This window comes from Felis catus, chromosome D1 (genome assembly GCF_018350175.1).
Source record: "Felis catus isolate Fca126 chromosome D1, F.catus_Fca126_mat1.0, whole genome shotgun sequence".
In the NCBI taxonomy this organism is placed as follows: domain Eukaryota; kingdom Metazoa; phylum Chordata; class Mammalia; order Carnivora; family Felidae; genus Felis; species Felis catus.
The window spans coordinates 100,826,529-100,843,844 of NC_058377.1; the positions used below are offsets into that span (position 1 = coordinate 100,826,529).

The 17,316-nt window shown below is 38.9% G+C and overlaps 1 pseudogene; it reads right to left on the reverse strand.

Annotated features, from left to right (window-relative positions):
- Positions 1 to 4,876: 4,876 nt before the first annotated feature.
- On the reverse strand, positions 4,877 to 5,546 carry LOC123380251 (annotated as a pseudogene).
- Positions 5,547 to 17,316: the final 11,770 nt, after the last annotated feature.

Consider the following 17,316-nt stretch of genomic DNA (forward strand, 5'->3'; position numbering starts at 1 on the left):
TCTAGATTCTTACACCCAATGTTATGTATACAAGATTCCCTTATGCCATTGCCTCTGGTGATAGTTTATTCATTCTGTTTGTTGTGTGGCATCCCAATGTTTGGGGCCCGCTGTAAGAGACACTGGCCCACAGTTTTTCAGAGTTGTGCATCACTTCTGATCCCTGCTGTCAACGTGTAAGAGTCATGGTGGTTCCGCATTCACACAAGTGCTTGATGCTCATATCGTGAATCATTTTCATTTTGGCCATTCTTCTGGTGGGCCAAAGTCCAACCTTGAAGCCTTACATTTTATTCACCTGAGTCCTAATGAAGTTGTATAACCATTTCTGAGAAGTTCCTGTTAAATTCTGAAGGCAGAAAAAGAGGTAAAGAAGGTGTGAAGAAGCTGTGTTTACAAGTATGTGTGCTTCCACCACTCACACTCTCTAGCTGATATCATTATTGCCCTTCCGGTCAAATCAGCCTAAGTGATTCTTTTGTACGAAGATGAAGCCCCTCGCGTGGTTTGTTTGTTTGTCGTTTTAATGTTTCCAATGGTGGAGATAGGTTTACACAGCTGTAGAATCACAGATTGGGGAGATGGATTAAGGCAACCGGAAAGGGCCTTAGAGATAGTCTAGTTTGAGATCCTCTTTTACAGAGTGGGGGTGAGGTCTAGTGAGTCGTTGAACACCACAACGATTTGGGGTTGCATTTGGTGCCATATTCACAGCATATTTCTGGAGAGGAGTGTCCAAAGAGGTTTAAAGTTGCTGCCTCTGGCTTTTACACAAGAGCACCCATTTACTCGGTTACCGAGCTTTGCCACTGTTGTATTTTAACAAATGGTGTCACACAGCCTACCACTGTGTGCATCCATCTGCTCACTGCGTTATACAAATGCCCAAATGTACCATCACGATGTCATTTTTATCCTTAGGGATTTCAGTGCAAGGCTGAAGGAAAGGAGTCCAGATATGGCAACATGTCTATTATATCAATAGTCACTTGTATGGTAATACTGGATAATAATTCTTTCATCAGTCCCTGGTGGATGTGTGGGGACATTGTGATGTAGAGAGTGGAAGGAAATGGGTGAGGAAGGAAGTACATGAACCAGAATAGACCACAAAGCTTTTTGATGTGTTCCCTATTTCTGTAGAATTCCACATGGAAGGGTTAGTTCAGCCATCTGCCCTAAGTTCCTATTTAAGTCATGAAGCTACTTTTCAATATTCTGAGACAGTGATTTTTCACTCTCTAATTACATAAATTCAGGGAGATGAAGCCTACAGTTAATCAAGTTGGTTTCTTCCATTTTTAGATGAGCTTAAAATATCTCCTTTAATTGGTTTATGACTTCACACTCATTAGATGTGATTAAAGAAGCCAGTATGTGCATCAAATCAATCTTTACATGATATTACTGTTATATGTCATATGGAAGGGTGATGCCATATTTATAACTTCTGAATGAGAAGCCTCTGATCAACCCACTAAGCTTCTGACTTGTTTAGACTTGACTGCATTTCGAAAAGTTAAGAAAGATTAACAAAAGTGTATTGATAAATTGGGAAAATATGGTACAAATGGAAGTTCTTAAACCTTTTTTTTCCCCAAAAGAAGCCTTCCCATTGATTTTTTCCACCACCATATTTTCCCCTCAATTTGTCAGTTTCCCATAAATGCCCCTCTCAAAAGCAGAGAAGCCTTTTGTCGTTTGCTTCCATTCTGAAATTCTTTCACCAAGGGCAGTTATAATTACTTAGGGGTATAATTCTAATAGTAATTAAGAATGGCATTGAGTCTTACATGGTCCTACAAACACATAGCCATATCCATGTTTTCTCTGTAAGATTCTTTTAGTGGTTGACATCAGAAAACTTGAGCAGAGCTAGATAAAGAAGAAAACATCCAGGAAGGACATAGATGAATGCTTTTTTACTTCCCATATAATTAATATAAGTATTTATATAGGCATTAATTTAGTATCCACAACCATTTATAAATATTTTTGTAAAAGCTATTAAATACATATACAAAGCATATATTATATTCTCATTTAATTATGTTCTGAAAATTTCTGATGAACATTCAAAAATAGTGTCAGCAAAACAAAATAAACACAAAACAACCCAAACAAAAATGTTATCAGGTGTGTGGGTTTTTTTAAATGTTTATTAATTTTTGAGAGAGAGTGAGAGGCACAGAATGAGCGGGCAGGGTCAGAGAGGAAAAGAGACACAGAATCCAAAGCTGACTCCAGGCTCTGAGCTTTCAGCACAGAGCCCAATGTGGTTTCGAACTCATGGACCACAAGATCATGACCTGAGCCAAGTCGGATGCTCAGCCAACTGAGCCACCCAGGTGCCCTAGGTGTGTGGTTTTTATTATTTATTTGTTTTTCAATTTTTGTGTCCCAGACATGATAAAGGCACTGGATTGGTAAGGATGATACTCAACCTTCACCAAAGAATACTCACAGTCTTATATTGGAGACAATGGTCAAATCAACTGAGCCATAGGTACAGGGATGCTTTGAGGAGAGTAAATTATTTATAATTTAAGAACATCATTTAACCAGGACTGGGAAGGCAGAAGAAGGAAAGAAGAGCCAAGTGGAAGTGACTGTATTGAGAATTTCAACACAAAGAGGTACTTTAGCAGGACCCTCCACTTTGCACTTTTATCCTTCTCATTTTCATCTTGGGGGGGGGCAGAATAAGCCACCCCAAAATATACCACTTTGGCTATTGATTATTTTAAATTAAAGTTACCTAAGAAACAGCAGGTGCAAGAAGGACACTCTGACTTTCCTTTGTCCTCCTGAAAGCAGGAAATAAATTTCCTATGTGAAAGGTACCCTTCCTGTACCAGGAGAAAGAGAGACATCCTCTTCACCAGAGAGGGAATTGAGGGCTGAGGAATCTGCATAAACAAACTGTTACCTCTTTACTTATTTACTAATCCAAGGCCACACTTCTTTGTCATGTCAATTCTTCACAAATATATTGTTTCAGGCTCCTGGGTAGTTCTGTTGGTTAAGTACCCACCCATCTGACTGTGGCTCAGGTCATGATCTCGCTTTTGTGAGTTTGAGCCCACATTGGACTAGCAGCTGTCGGCACAGAGCCCACTTCAAATCCTCTGTCCCCCTCTTTCTGTCCCTCTTCCAGTCATGCTCTCTCTCTCTCATGAAAAAATAAACATTAAAAAACCCCAAATATATCGTTTCTTTGTCTAAAAAATATACAAGCTACCTGTTCTGGTTACTTGAGTTTTATATTTTTATGAGATCGTGTACTTATGAAATTAAATTTGTTTTTCTCCTGTTAATCTAATATCTTTTTTGCTTTTTAAAACTTATTTATTTAAATACATGTTAGTTAACATACATTGTAGTATTGGTTTCAGGAGTAGAACTCAGTGATTTATCACTTCCATATGACATCAGTGCTCATCTCAACGAGTGCTGTCCATAATGCCCATCACCCATTTAGCCCATCTCCTGATGCACCTGTCTTCCAGCAAGACTAGGCTTGTTCTCTTTATGTAAGAGTCTCTTATGGCTTGCCTCCCTCTCTGTTTTTATCTCATTTTTCCTTCCCTTCCCCTATGTTCATCTGTTGTGTTTCTTAATTTCAAGTATGGGTAAAATCGTATGATGTTTATCTTTCCCTGACTGACTTCTTTCGCTAAGCATAATACACTCGAGTTCCATCCATGGTGTTGCAAATGACAAGATTTCATTCTTTTCGGTTGCTGAGTACTACTCCATTGTATATATAAACCACATCTTCGTTATCAATTCATCAGTCAATGGAAATTTGGGCTTTTTCCATAATTTGGCTATTGTTGATAGTGCTGCTGGACACCTTGGAGTGCATGTGCCCCTAATTATTAGATCAGTCAGAGAACCAGGAAGAGAAGAAAGGAAAAACTTTGCTCCCCTACAACTACATAACCTCTGAGAAGGCATTGCCCTGCCCACCTCAGGACCTGTAATTGTAACCTCTTCATTTGGATTCCTTTCTTCACCCCATCACCACTGTATCCCTCTTCACCATTTTGATCTGAAATGAAATTTCAAAGGATCTTCTTCTCTGCACTCTAGAGGTAGACATTTGCTTGAACTGAGAGTATATTGACTTTTCACTTAGGGAGATTTAGAGTTTATCATAAATAATTTGTAAGATTAATGAATTAATTTTATTTCTTTTTATTACATTATTGAACTCACTAGTATACAAACTACTGGAATCACCATGAAATGCAAGACACCTATAGTGCAACAGGTGTATACTAAACACTAATGGTTCTTGGAATAATTAAATTAGTGCATAAAATTAACAACTAATACAAAATTGACACACTAACATGAAGACTGATAAATTTTCCAAATATTAAGCATGGCTGACTTAAAATGGAGACATACAATAAAATATAGGGTACCTAAATATTGGCATCATAGTAGCATAGTAAAATACTATGTTAGTTAAGGTATTTGAGACAATATTTTTTTTATTTTTTTTCAACGTTTATTTATTTTTGGGACAGAGAGAGACAGAGCATGAACGGGCGAGGGGCAGTGAGAGAGGGAGACACAGAATCGGAAACAGGCTCCAGGCTCTGAGCCATCAGCCCAGAGCCCGGCGCGGGGCTCGAACTCCCGGACCGCGAGATCGTGACCTGGCTGAAGTCGGACGCTTAACCGACTGCGCCACCCAGGCGCCCCCCTTTTTTTTTAATTTTTTTTGAGACAATTTAATAATATAATATAACATGGAAGTATAATAAGAGATTTGAAAACAGAAGAGTGCATTTGCATGTGTATGTATATAAATATGTATTTATTTGTACTATGTGACTATTTACTTAAAATCACATTTTATTTTTCAACTTTCCACCATCTCTTTCACATCCTTGTTCCGTAGGCTATAAATCAGAGAATTTAACATGGGAATCACACGAGTGTAAAACCAAGATTTCATTTTGGGTTAATCCAGGAAAGAGGAAGAATTTGGCCAAGAATATATTATAGAAAAGCATAGTTCCCCCAGAAGACTCTAACAGCCATTAAGTGGGAAGTGCAGGTGGAGAAAGCTTTGAACCTCCTCTCAGCAGAGCGAATCTTCAAGACTGATACGACAATAAGGGACAAGAACTCCTAAAAGGGTGCTCCATTCAATGAAGGCAAAAATGTTAAAAATAGCGAAATCATTGACCTGTGCATCTGAGCAAGACAGCAATAGGAGAGTAGAGATATCAGAGAAGAAATGATTAATCATATGACCTACAGAAGACATAAGCGGGATGTTCATTTCGGGGGTATCAAAGCAGCTGACATTCCCACCATAAGTATCCTAGCCATGGGCAGAGAGCACAAGGGGTTGCCAATGACTTTATACCAGTGAAAGACCATCATCAACAACAGTAGACACTCAGAATCTGCAGATACAGAAGATGAAGAATTGCCTGTGATGGAAATTGATTTGGTGTTAGCAAATAGATCTACCAGCATCTTGGGCCCAATTGGTATGCAAAAGCAGAGGTAACAGAAGGCAGGTGACTGAGGAAAAAGTATCTGTGTGTGAAGCTGGGAATCCATTTTAATTATAAAGGACATTCCAAGAGTTTCCAGGAGATTAACGAGATACATATCTAGAAACATGGTAAATAAGGCCACTTTGGTGTCCAGTTATTGGTAATTGCCAAGGGAAATAATTCAGACAAAAGGGATCAATTAACCCTGACCTTCCTCTTCATTCTTGTTGCAAACTTTTACAAAAACACTCAAAGAAAATTATAGTTCATAATTTGACTCTTCTAGATTTATCCATGATAAATTCCCCCTTTTTATTCCTTTTATTAAAAAAAATTTTTTTAAACATTTATTCGTTTTTGAGAGACAGAGAGACACAGAGTGTGAGTGGGGGAGGGGAAGAGAGTGAGGGAGGCAGAATCCGAAGCAGACTCCAGGCTCTGGGATGTCAGCACAGAGCCCGACCCAGGCCCAAACCCACAAACTGCGAGATCATGACCTGAGCTGAAGCTGGAAGCTTAGCCAACTGAGCCATCCAGGTGCCCAAGGCCTATTTTCTTTTTTTTTTTTTTTTTAATTTTTTTTTAAATTTACATCCAAATTAGTTAGCATATAGTGCAACAATGATTTCAGGAGTGACATCCTTAATGCCCCTTACCCATTAAGCCCATAGCCCCCTCCCACAACCCTTCCAGTAACCCTGTTTGCTCTCCATATTTAAGAGTCTCTTGGGGCGCCTGGGTGGCTCAGTCAGTTAAGCGTCCGACTTCAGCCAGGTCACGATCTCGCGGTCCGTGAGTTCGAGCCCCGCGTCGGGCTCTGGGCTGATGGCTCAGAGCCTGGAGTCTGCTTCTGATTCTGTGTCTCCCTCTCTCTCTGCCCCTCCCCCGTTCGTGCTCTCTGTCTCAAAAAAAATAAATAAACGTTAAAAAAAAATAAAAAAAAAAGAGTCTCTTATGTTTTGTCCCCCTCCCTGTTTTTATGTTATTTTTGCTTCCCTTCCCTTATGTTCATCTGTTCTGTGTCTTAAAGTCCTCATATGAGTGAAATAATATGATATTTGTCTTTCTCTGACTAATTTCACTTAGCATAATACCCTCCAGTTCCATCCACGTAGTTGCAAATGGCAAAACTAATTCTTTTTGATTGCCGAGTAATACTCCATTGTATAGATATACCACTTCTTTATCCGTTCATCCATCAATGCACATTTGGGGTCTTTCCATACTCTGGCCACTGTTGATAGTGCTGCTATAAACATGGGGGTGCATGTGTCCCTTCAAAACAGCATACCTGTATCCCTTGGATAAATACCCAGTAGTGCAATTGCTGGGTCGTAGGGTAGTTCTATTTTTAATTTTTTGAGGAACCTCCATACTGTTTTCCAGAGTGGCTGCACCAGCTTGCATTCCCACCAGCAATGCAAAAGAGATCTTCTTTCTCTGCATCCTCACCAACATCTGTCGTTGCCTAAGTTGTTAATATTAGCCATTCTGACAGGTGTGAGGTGATATCTCATTGTGGTTTTGATTTGTATTTCCCTGATGATGAATGATGTTGAGCATTTTTTCATGTGTCGGTTGGCCATCTGGATGTCTTCTTTGAGGAAGTGTCTATTCATGTCTTTTGCCCATTTCTTCACTAGATTCTTTGTTTTTTGGGTGTAGAGTTTGATAAGTTCTTTATAGATTTTGGATACTAACCCTTTACCTGATAGGTTGTTTGCAAATATTTTCTCCCATTCTGTCAGTTGCCTTTTAGTTTTGCTGGTTGTTTTCTTCACTGTGCAGAAGCTTTTTATTTTGATGAGGTCCCACAAGATATTAGCCACCTGGATCCAGTAATACATTAAAAAAAAAAGTTATTCACCACGACCAAGTGGGAATTATACCTGGGATACAAGGCTGGTTCAATATCTGCAAATCAATCAATGTGATTCCTCACGTCAATAAAAGAAAGGCCTATTTTCTTAATAGCCTCCTGGCTCCCTTTAAAAAACCCTTGACCTAAATGACCCCATTTCATTTCACCTTTCGTTTTTAGCAATTTAATTTAATTTAATTTAACTTAATTTAATTTAAAGTTAATTTACTAATTTAATTTTACATTATTTTATTTTGAGAAGGTGAGTGGGTGGGGGGAGAGGGGCAGAAGGGGAGAGTATGCTGAGTATGGAGCCTGATGTGGCGCTCGACCCCACAACCCTGGGATCATGGCCTGAGCCGAAATCAAGAGTTGGACCCTCCACTGACTGAGCCACCCAGATGCCTCTATTTTACCTTTCAAACAAACGACAAATGAACGACAATTGCACACCGACGCCTAAACAAAGAAATAGAATTGTTTGGCAGTTACATTGCAGTTAATTCAACTAAGTAAGCAGGTACAACATAATTCTTTTACAAATTTCTAAATGCTTGATTTCTCATTTTTCCAAAAAAATATGTCTTTCTTCTATAATTCTTTAAATTTAATCATACAGAAACCTACTTGAAACTGGTGTTTCTGTTCTTACCTCTGGTACATACACATAGCAGATTGTATTTATTTTCTACCTTGTGATTGTTGGGACTCAAATCAAAAGCCACTGTCTTCACTCATCATTACGTGAACATGATTACTTAGATTTGTGGTTATGTATTTTCCGTGATGAATGGTGTCTCAACTTGGCAAAGGCTGAGCTTTTCATGCTTATCACCAAATTGATCAAAGACAGAAAATAACAGAATTTATTTCAATGTTATGTTCATGGTCACCATGAATCTTACACCTCCTTTAGTAAAAGCAGATACTAATGAATTTCAAATAGACCTATTTAATAATTTTCATCTGTTTCATTGTTCATCCTGTTTCTTCCATTTCTGAAATATCTCCTTCACTTCTCATTTAGAAATCTGGTAGTCTTCCATACTACTTTTTTCATTAGTCATTGTCTGGTTCTTTCCCCTCAACTATATGTCGTTCACCCTCATTTCTATGGTTTTATGACTGTATAACATCCATTACTCCTAATATACTCATTATTGAATATGATTTTTATCTATTCATACGTGTGTCTTTCTACATTCCCATAATCCTGGACACAAATATTTACATTAGTAAAAATTCAGTAAATGTGTGTTAAATATTTTCTTATTGAGGGTACCTGGGTGGCTCTGTTGGCTAAGAGTCTGACTACAGCTTAGGTCCTGATCTTGTGGTTTGTGACCTTGAGCTCCACATCAGGCTCTGTGTTGACAGCTTGGAGACTGGAGCCTGCTTCGGATTCTGTGTCTCCCTCTCTCTCTGCCCCTCCCCACTCGTGTGCTGTCTCTCTCTCTCTCTCTCAAAAATAAATAAACATTTAAAAAATTTTAAGTATTTTCTTATTGTAAGGCCGGTGGATGTTCAACAGAGTAAAAATAAACATATTTTGAGACCTGTTCTTGCAAATATATTTCATTTGTACAAGGACAATTCTTTAAGAAAAAAAGTGTTGGGATGATGCTTTAACAACAAAGCCAAGTTCCACGTGTTTCCAAAAATAACCCTTATGTGCCATAATTTATGGTAGTGATTTGAAAATTGGGAGGTACTAGGGGCGCCTGGGTGGCGCAGTCGATTAAGCGTCCGACTTCAGCCAGGTCACGATCTCGCAGTCCGTGAGTTCGAGCCCCGCATCAGGCTGTGGGCCGATGGCTCAGAACCTGGAGCCTGTTTCCGATTCTGTGTCTCCCTCTCTCTCGGCCCCTCCCCCGTTCATGCTCTGTCTCTCTCTGTCCCAAAAATAAATAAACGTTGAAAAAAAAATTAAAAAAAAAAGAAAATTGGGAGGTACTAGAATTTTAAGTATATTTAAATTCCTCCTGGACAGCTATCAACATAATGCTCCACCATCCCTGAATTTTGTCCAAACATGTTGCTGTTCCCTGACTTCACTGAAATCCTTCACTGGGACAGAGAGATGAATCTACATTTCCATTTTTTCCGACCATAAAAACGCCTCTACCTTCCTTTTCATACATGTGTCTTCTAAGCATCTTTTCATTCAACACTGAATTCCTGAAGGCAAAAGGTGTGAATTTAATTAATTCATTGTGGGGGCTCAGTCGGTTAAGTATCCGACTTCGGCTCAGGTCATGATCTCATGGTTTGTGGGTTCAAGCTCCACATGGGTTTCTGTGCTGACAGCTCAGAGCCTGGAGCCTACTTAGAGTTCTGTCTCCCTCTCTCTCTGCCCCTGCCCTGTTTGTGCTCTGCCTCTCTCTCTCTCTCTCTCAAAAAAAAAAAAAAAAACATTTAAAAAAAAAAAATATATATATATATATTCATTGTGGAGTTCTTAACAAAACTTGGTGCTTTTCATATAGTATTTAACTGATCTCCATATATATCATCCTACATTTTTAATAGTGTGTTTCCTAGGCTGTCTCTTAACAATCTCATTATACATATACTGAAAATATGATACAGATGTAATTAGTAAACTGAAGTTCCCTAAGCATCATGTTTGTCTGAGCCAAAGCATTTCCTGTTAATATTAATTCCTATTAATGTTCCCAACTACAGAGTAGTCATAAAAAATAAAGTATCTCTTTTAAGAAGAAGTAATTCTGAGCTATTGTCATGAAATATTCTAGTGTGTTTACCTCAAATTTACAAAAACAGCAACCCACAGATTCTTAGAGTTCTAAAAAGCTGAGAGACCATCCAAGTCTTATTTGTAAATCAAGAGAAGATGCCACGGGTGACGGAGGGCAGATGGGAACAACAGGAAGGGCTTGCAGACTGAGAAAAGAATCTGCCTTATTTTATTCATCTTAGCCAGAACCCTCCGTTAATATTATTGCTCAATGGGTCGCTGTATTGCACAAATCCAGGGAACACATAAAAAATAAGTAACATAGCAGTTTGTTGTCTGTGTTTATAGGTCTGATTCTGCTTTTTGTTTGTTGTTTTGGTTTTTAGATTTCACATTTAACCGATGGCTGCCAGAGGAGAGGACGGGCAAAATGTGTGAAACGGAGTGGGAAACCCAGGCTTGCAGTAATGGAAAGAATAAGTCACAAGAATGAGAGATAAGATGTAGGGAATACAGTCAATGGTATTAATTATAATAGTGATGTATGGCGACAGATGGTAGCTACATGTAATGGTGAGCACAGCATAGCGTATAGACTTGTTGAGTCACTATATTGTACACCTGAAACCCATGTAACACCACGTGTCAACTGTAGCCCCAAAATATAAGTAATGTAGTGGCCCTAAAGTCGCACCATGTGGCAATCTTGGGGAGTACTCACTGTAGTGGCCCTGTTCCACATGATACTTTATGATAGGTGATTCACTGTAGGACACTAATGTGGGTGTCATGGCGGCCACCCAAAATGTGCCACTTTGGCATACTGATTATATTAAATAAAAGTTGTTTAAGAGAAGGCCTGTGCGAGGATCCTCTGACTTTCCTCTGTGCTCCTGAAAACAGGAAGTAAATCTCCCATGGGAAAGGTACCCTCCCTGTAGCAGGAAGTAAAGACACATCCTTATCCCCAAGTATAGGAAATTCAGAGCCTAGAAGGCCGTATAAACAACCCTTATTACATTTTAGCAATCTACTACCACAGACCAAATTCTGTTTAGAGTTTCTTACTAATCGAAGACTGCAAATTCAATTCTCTTTATCCTGCCAATTCATTAACAGATTTATTGTCTCCTCATAAAAATAATATAAAAGCTGCCTGCTTTGGTAATTTCTTTAGATCTCAATTTCATTATTTGGCCTCTGTGAGCACACAATAAAACTGTATTTTTTTTTTCCTCTCCTGTTAATCTGTCTCATGTGAATTTAATTCCTAATTCAGCAAGAAGAACTTGAAGAATAGAAGGAAATGCCTTTCCTTTACTAACAGGCACAAATGTATATGTGTCATGAAAGTCTATTGTTAAGTGCCATGTACAGGAATGTTTTCCTGCCCTACGTGTTGCCCTATTGCAGTTATGTTATTCATTTAAACAAATGAAGTAAATGCCAGATCTGTGGGTTCAAGAAATAATTTATGAATTTATAAGCATTACCAGCGTATGGGCAAAAATATTCCAGGAAATTTTTTTGTCTGAGTCCTCAGTGGGAACTAGAAACGGGCATAGCCATTTCTTTTTTATGGTTCCTATAAATCTAGATGACATCATAGATTAAAATCATTAAAGTATTCTTGATTTGGGAAAAATGACTCTGTGTGATACGTTTCAATAACCTTTCCATTTTTATTATTATTTTGTGTGTGATGATACCAATACAAGCATACAGAATTCACTGCCTTAGGAGATATGATTTGAAGCCAGGCTCAAACTAAGTAATTGTGATAATTTGCCACCCATTCGAGTGAAGACATTAGATGCAATTGTATGACCCTTGAACTTTACTACCATTATTTACTACTTTGATTCATATTAAAGGGATGGGATTTGTCCTTGTGTTGTGGAGAACAAAGGCAAAAGAAATGTAGAAAAACATCATTTTCCTTACAGCTTAGAGCAGGCTGACAAGTGCTTGAGAAAGGCAGAGTGACCTTCCTCAAGGAACTCAGCTGCCTCAGTGTTAATACTTTGCTAGAGGCAAAAGGCAACCTTAGTTTGACATTAGCCAACCTCTAGGTTCCTGTAAGTCTTTAACATATACAAATTCCTTTGGAAACTTCCTATATCTCTACCTCCCCAAATCTATGTTAGCAAGCATCCTCCAAGCTTATGGCCCACTGATATACATCTCAAGGGTCTCATGAATAAGATTTGACTAGCCTCAAGGTCCAGAAACCTTGCTTCCAAGTTTCTTAGAGACTTTCATTATCCCTAGCCCCTTGTCAACTTGAAAGTATGCAATCAGTCACTGGTCACAACCCCAGGGCAGATCTTTCTGCCCCCGGGTCCTGGCCCCATGCTTTAATAAAACCACCCCTTTTGTACCAAAGATAATTCAAGAAGTCTGTCTTGACTTTTCCCTACCAGACTCCAACATTTCACATCACTTGGTCATTTTATATGACTCCTTCCCAAACTCATTTTCTCATCAGATGCTTCTCCATCTCCAGGGATGGCAAACCCCTTCAGGTTACACTCTGTTTAGATAGAACCTAAATTTACCGTCCTACACTTGACTGCCCCATAAACCATTTACGCTAAGTTCCCTTCAAACCCTTCCATTAAAATCTGAGCTTTAGGGACCATATGATTATTAAAAATTGGATGATTAACATCTCAAAGGATTTGTATTTCATTGACGATGGCTTTCGAAAATAATGAAAGAAAATTACTCCGTTCTAATGCAAGACACCAGAGACAAGCATGTGAAGAAAACAATTGTATCTGAACGCCTTTCCTGGTGCCACAATAATCGATGTAGGCAGCTGTTTATAAAGTCTCTCCTTCAGAAAGTAGCTGCATGGCTGTGAGTCTTGAGCTTTTGGGAATAAATTCAGCGCATGCTAACCATACCAAGGAAAACCAGGTTTACTGAGTCTCCTTGTTGCTGAAAACAGTATGAGAGGGGCTTACAGGTTAAAAAAAGACACATTTGCTTTATTACAGTAGTTTTTTGAAAGTTTATTCATTTATTTTGAGAGAGAGAGGGAGAGAGAGAACAAGTAGGGGAGGGGCAGAGAGAGAGAGGGGGAGAGAAAGAATCCCAAGCAGGCTTCATGATATGGGTGCAGAGCCTGAGGGAGAGTCTCGAGCTCACTAACAGTGAGATCATGATCTAAGCCAAAACAAAGACTTGGACACTGAACCAGTTAGGCCACCCAGGCACCCCTGAAAAGACAGCAAGTTTATTTATTTATTTATTTATTTATTTATTTATTTATTTAAATTTATTTTTGAGAGAGAGTGAGAGTGCGTGCATGCGAATGAGTGGGGGAGGGGGCAGAAGGAGAGGACAGAGGTTCAGAAGCAGGCCCTGAGGTGACAGTAGTGAGCCCGCCGTGGGACTCAAACTCAGGAGAAATGTGAGATCATGATCTGAGCCGAAGTCAGATGCTCAAACAACTGAGCCACCCAGGTGCCTCTATTTCCAATAATATTAATGTGAACATTTTTACACATGTCTTCTGATGGAGATACACTTATTTATCTTGTGTATAAAACCAGGAATAGGAAATGTGTGTGTGTGTGTGTGTGTGTGTGTGTGTGTAAAATTTATATTTACCCAATATTCGCATACAATTTCCCGAAGCAGTATGCCAATCTATAGTTACACATTATTAGTGAGTGAATCCTGTGTCTGTTTCTACATCCTCACTAATAGGTAATATTGTCTGTCATTTTCATTTTAGCTGTTATGTAGAGTCCATAATTGTCCTAATGACTAATAAAGTTGGATATTCAAGGAGCGCCTGGGTGGTTCAGTCAGTTAAGCATCTGACTTTGGCTCAGGTCATGATCTCACGGTTCCTGAGTTCAAGCCCTGAGTCAGGCTCTGTGCTGACAGCTCAGAGCTTGGAGGCTGCTTCAGATTCTGTGTCTCCCTCTCTCTCTGTCCCTCCCCTGCTCATGCTCATGCTCTGTCTCTCTTAAAAATAAATAAACGTCAAAAAAAGTATAAATACATACATACATACATACATACATGCATACATACATAAAAGTTGGATATTCACTTTTATATGGGATGTCTCTGAAAGTTAAAATGAAGAATATGAAGAATAGAAAATCAGTTGAATGGGTCCACCTTAATGGGGTGAGGGCTCTTGCAATCAGTGCTATCTATCTGCGATCATTGCCAATTCAATTTCAGGTCAGATTAGCCTGGGATTGTACTGTAGTCCCATCCATCTGTTATATTTAAGATCTCCCCAAAGATAGAAGCGGGTTCATACATTATGCATTTATAGAATCATATCAGTACAAGCATGAAATGTGGTATCTGGAATACACAATAAAGATCATTCAGTTTAAAGCCCTCTTTTGACAGAGTGGAAACTGAGGACCAAAGAAGGAAAATGATTTGTCGAAGGTCACAATCACTGTGAACTGATAGAATAGATTCAGACCCAATTTTGCTACCATTCCTTTTCCAGTTCCCAGCATGTTTGCAGAGTTCAAGTTAGGTTAAATTTGCTGCCTCTTAAGAAAGAGCTACACAATTACCAATTTGTGAGAATTAGTACTCTTTTTATTTAATAAATTTCCCTAACCAGATTTTCCCCAGTATGGAGCCAATTGTTTCTATCATTATACATATTTTCTAATCGTTCATCACTGGTAACATTTATATTTAGGGATGTCCATTCCTGATCAGAATAAGGAACCCTTAAGAAAAAATAGACCTATAATATTGACTCCATATCTAGAGTCTAAATCTAAATTTCAAATAAAACATAAGAAAACTGAGGAGAGATCTTAACGAAAAGAAGAATCCCCTGTTCCTTTTCTTTGTTTGTTTCTTCTTTGTTTTACCTTTATACCTTCCCCTACCATGTCTCAGAATCCCAGAAAAAATATCACCCTGGAGAACAGAAGAGTCTCATTGTCCTACTTGGGCTTTGCTGGCAATCTGAACTGTTTTCACGGAAGCCCTTTACAATGGCACGTAGGTAGACCTAGACTGAGTGATTTTCAGGTTGTGTAATTGTAGCAAACATTTAAGAGTGTCCCTGACTTTTCTTTGGTCCTGCAAGAGCTGTTTTTATCCAGACTTACTGAAGAAATCACTTCAGTGATTTGATCATCAGCAGACTAAAGCAGAGCCAAGTTGCAAATATCTTGGTAAACACCCAGGCAAGAGCCCTCTGGGTTAATTATTTTCCAAGTAATTTGCATGTCTTCATCCTTCCCTTGAATTTGGCATCCACAACTACTTTATGTGCTTACATATATGATTCAAAAAATGTATTTAAGGCACATACTTGATCTCAGCGATTTTTTTCTTTTACTTCCCACGAATAAACATTCAATAACAATTAACTTTTTGGATCTTTTTCATTTTTTCTTTACCCAGATGCTATAATGGGGCTTGAGGAAAGAGATAAAAATATCCAGTCCTTAAACTCTGGGTATTCATTACCCCACATTGAAGGTAACGATTTAGGAAACAGAGTAGATTCAACAAAGTTCCCAGGCTCAGGGTGGTGTGGGACCCAAGCTTAGCGAGTGCTAGAGGGAAGGAAAGCCCCTGGAGGAAGTGACTGAGTTGTGAAGGGTAGCACTATAGCCCAGCCATACTGGTTTTCTTTAAGTTCCACAGAAATGATGTGGTCCTGTTCCCCTGGGGACCCTCTAGTTGCTGATCTATCTGCATAGAATGCTTTCTCTATCTAGTGCATCTCTCAGCTAATTCCTACTTATCTTTTAGATCCCAGATTGTTCCCATTACCAGGAAGAACTTTTCAACATTCTTCACTATAATGGAACATTGTGCTTTGTTTCTGTTTTTATTTTATGGCATAATTACAGTTTATTACAAATAATTTGAACGATCATTTAATTAACATTTGTCACTTCTGATGAGATTGCCTATGTAGGCAGGCTGAGGGCAAAATTGAGCTAACACCCCCCCTCCCACCAAGGTGGGATATGTGTGATATTCCACAGGCACTCCTGGCTACTCAAGAACAAAGGAAAGGAAAGAAAACAAATGGTTAACTGAAGGAGATCACAGTCAAGCAGGACATGGGTCTCCATGTCTTGATAGATTACAAGAAAAAGGCAATTTTATTAATAGCCTAATCTCCAGAAACCTGTAGACTCCTTTCCTGGAACCTCAAAATCACACCTCCATAGTGATATGGGGAACAAAGGCAAGAAGGAAATGGCAGGTAAAATTCAATCTCCTTATAAACTGCAGTCCATTGACAACTATCAGAGGCTGGCAGAGTAAAAAGTTTCTCCAGGATCTCCCTACTGTCTTAATGTTAATACTTTGCTGGAGGGAAAAATAACCTAAGCTTGACAAGAGCTTGGCCTCCAGTATCCTGGGAGTCTTCTTTAGCATATGAAATCTTTTTGAAAACTTCCCCTTGACTTCCCCTCCCTCCTCTCCAAACTCCCAAGTATAGAACCAGTCTTTCCACAGGGTCCCAGGCAGCTCTTCCTGCCCATGGGTCCTGTCTCTGTGCTTAAAAAAAAAAAAAAAAAAAATCACCTTTTTGTGCAAAGGACGTCTTCAAGAAGCCTTTCTTGACCTTCAGCTCTGGACCCCCACCATCACCCCAAAACTTCATCAGTTTCCATTAGATGACAAGATTCATTAACACAAAACTGTTAGATTCACCATAAGATACAAAACACATAGAAGTGTGTTACGTACTTAGAAAACTCTCACTAACATATAGGAAATTAGATTTATGCACAAATGAGAGATTGTAGAAACACAAATTGGGCAAACTAGGAGTCCATAAATTTTCCATAAATAAGGAATACCAAGTATAAGCTCAAGACAAAAAATGAATCATGGAGTACTAAAGAAATGACACATTTGGTTATGGCAGGAACATGGTATAAATACTTGTTGGATCATACCACTTTTTTTTTTAACATTTATTTATTTTTGAGAGACAGAGAGAGATAGAGCACAAGCATGGCAGGAGCAGAGAGAGAGGGAGACACAGAATCCAAAGTAGGCTCCAGGCTCTGAGCTGTCAGCACAGAGCCCAACACGGGGCTCGAACTCACAAACTGCGGGATCATGACCTGAGCTGAAGTCAACTGCTTAACCAACTGAGCCACCCAGGCACCCCTAGATCATACCACTTTAATCAAAACAATTTTGAACTTCACAAATTATAGTGTAAGATTGGGAGAAAAATAGGTACATATAAGTTT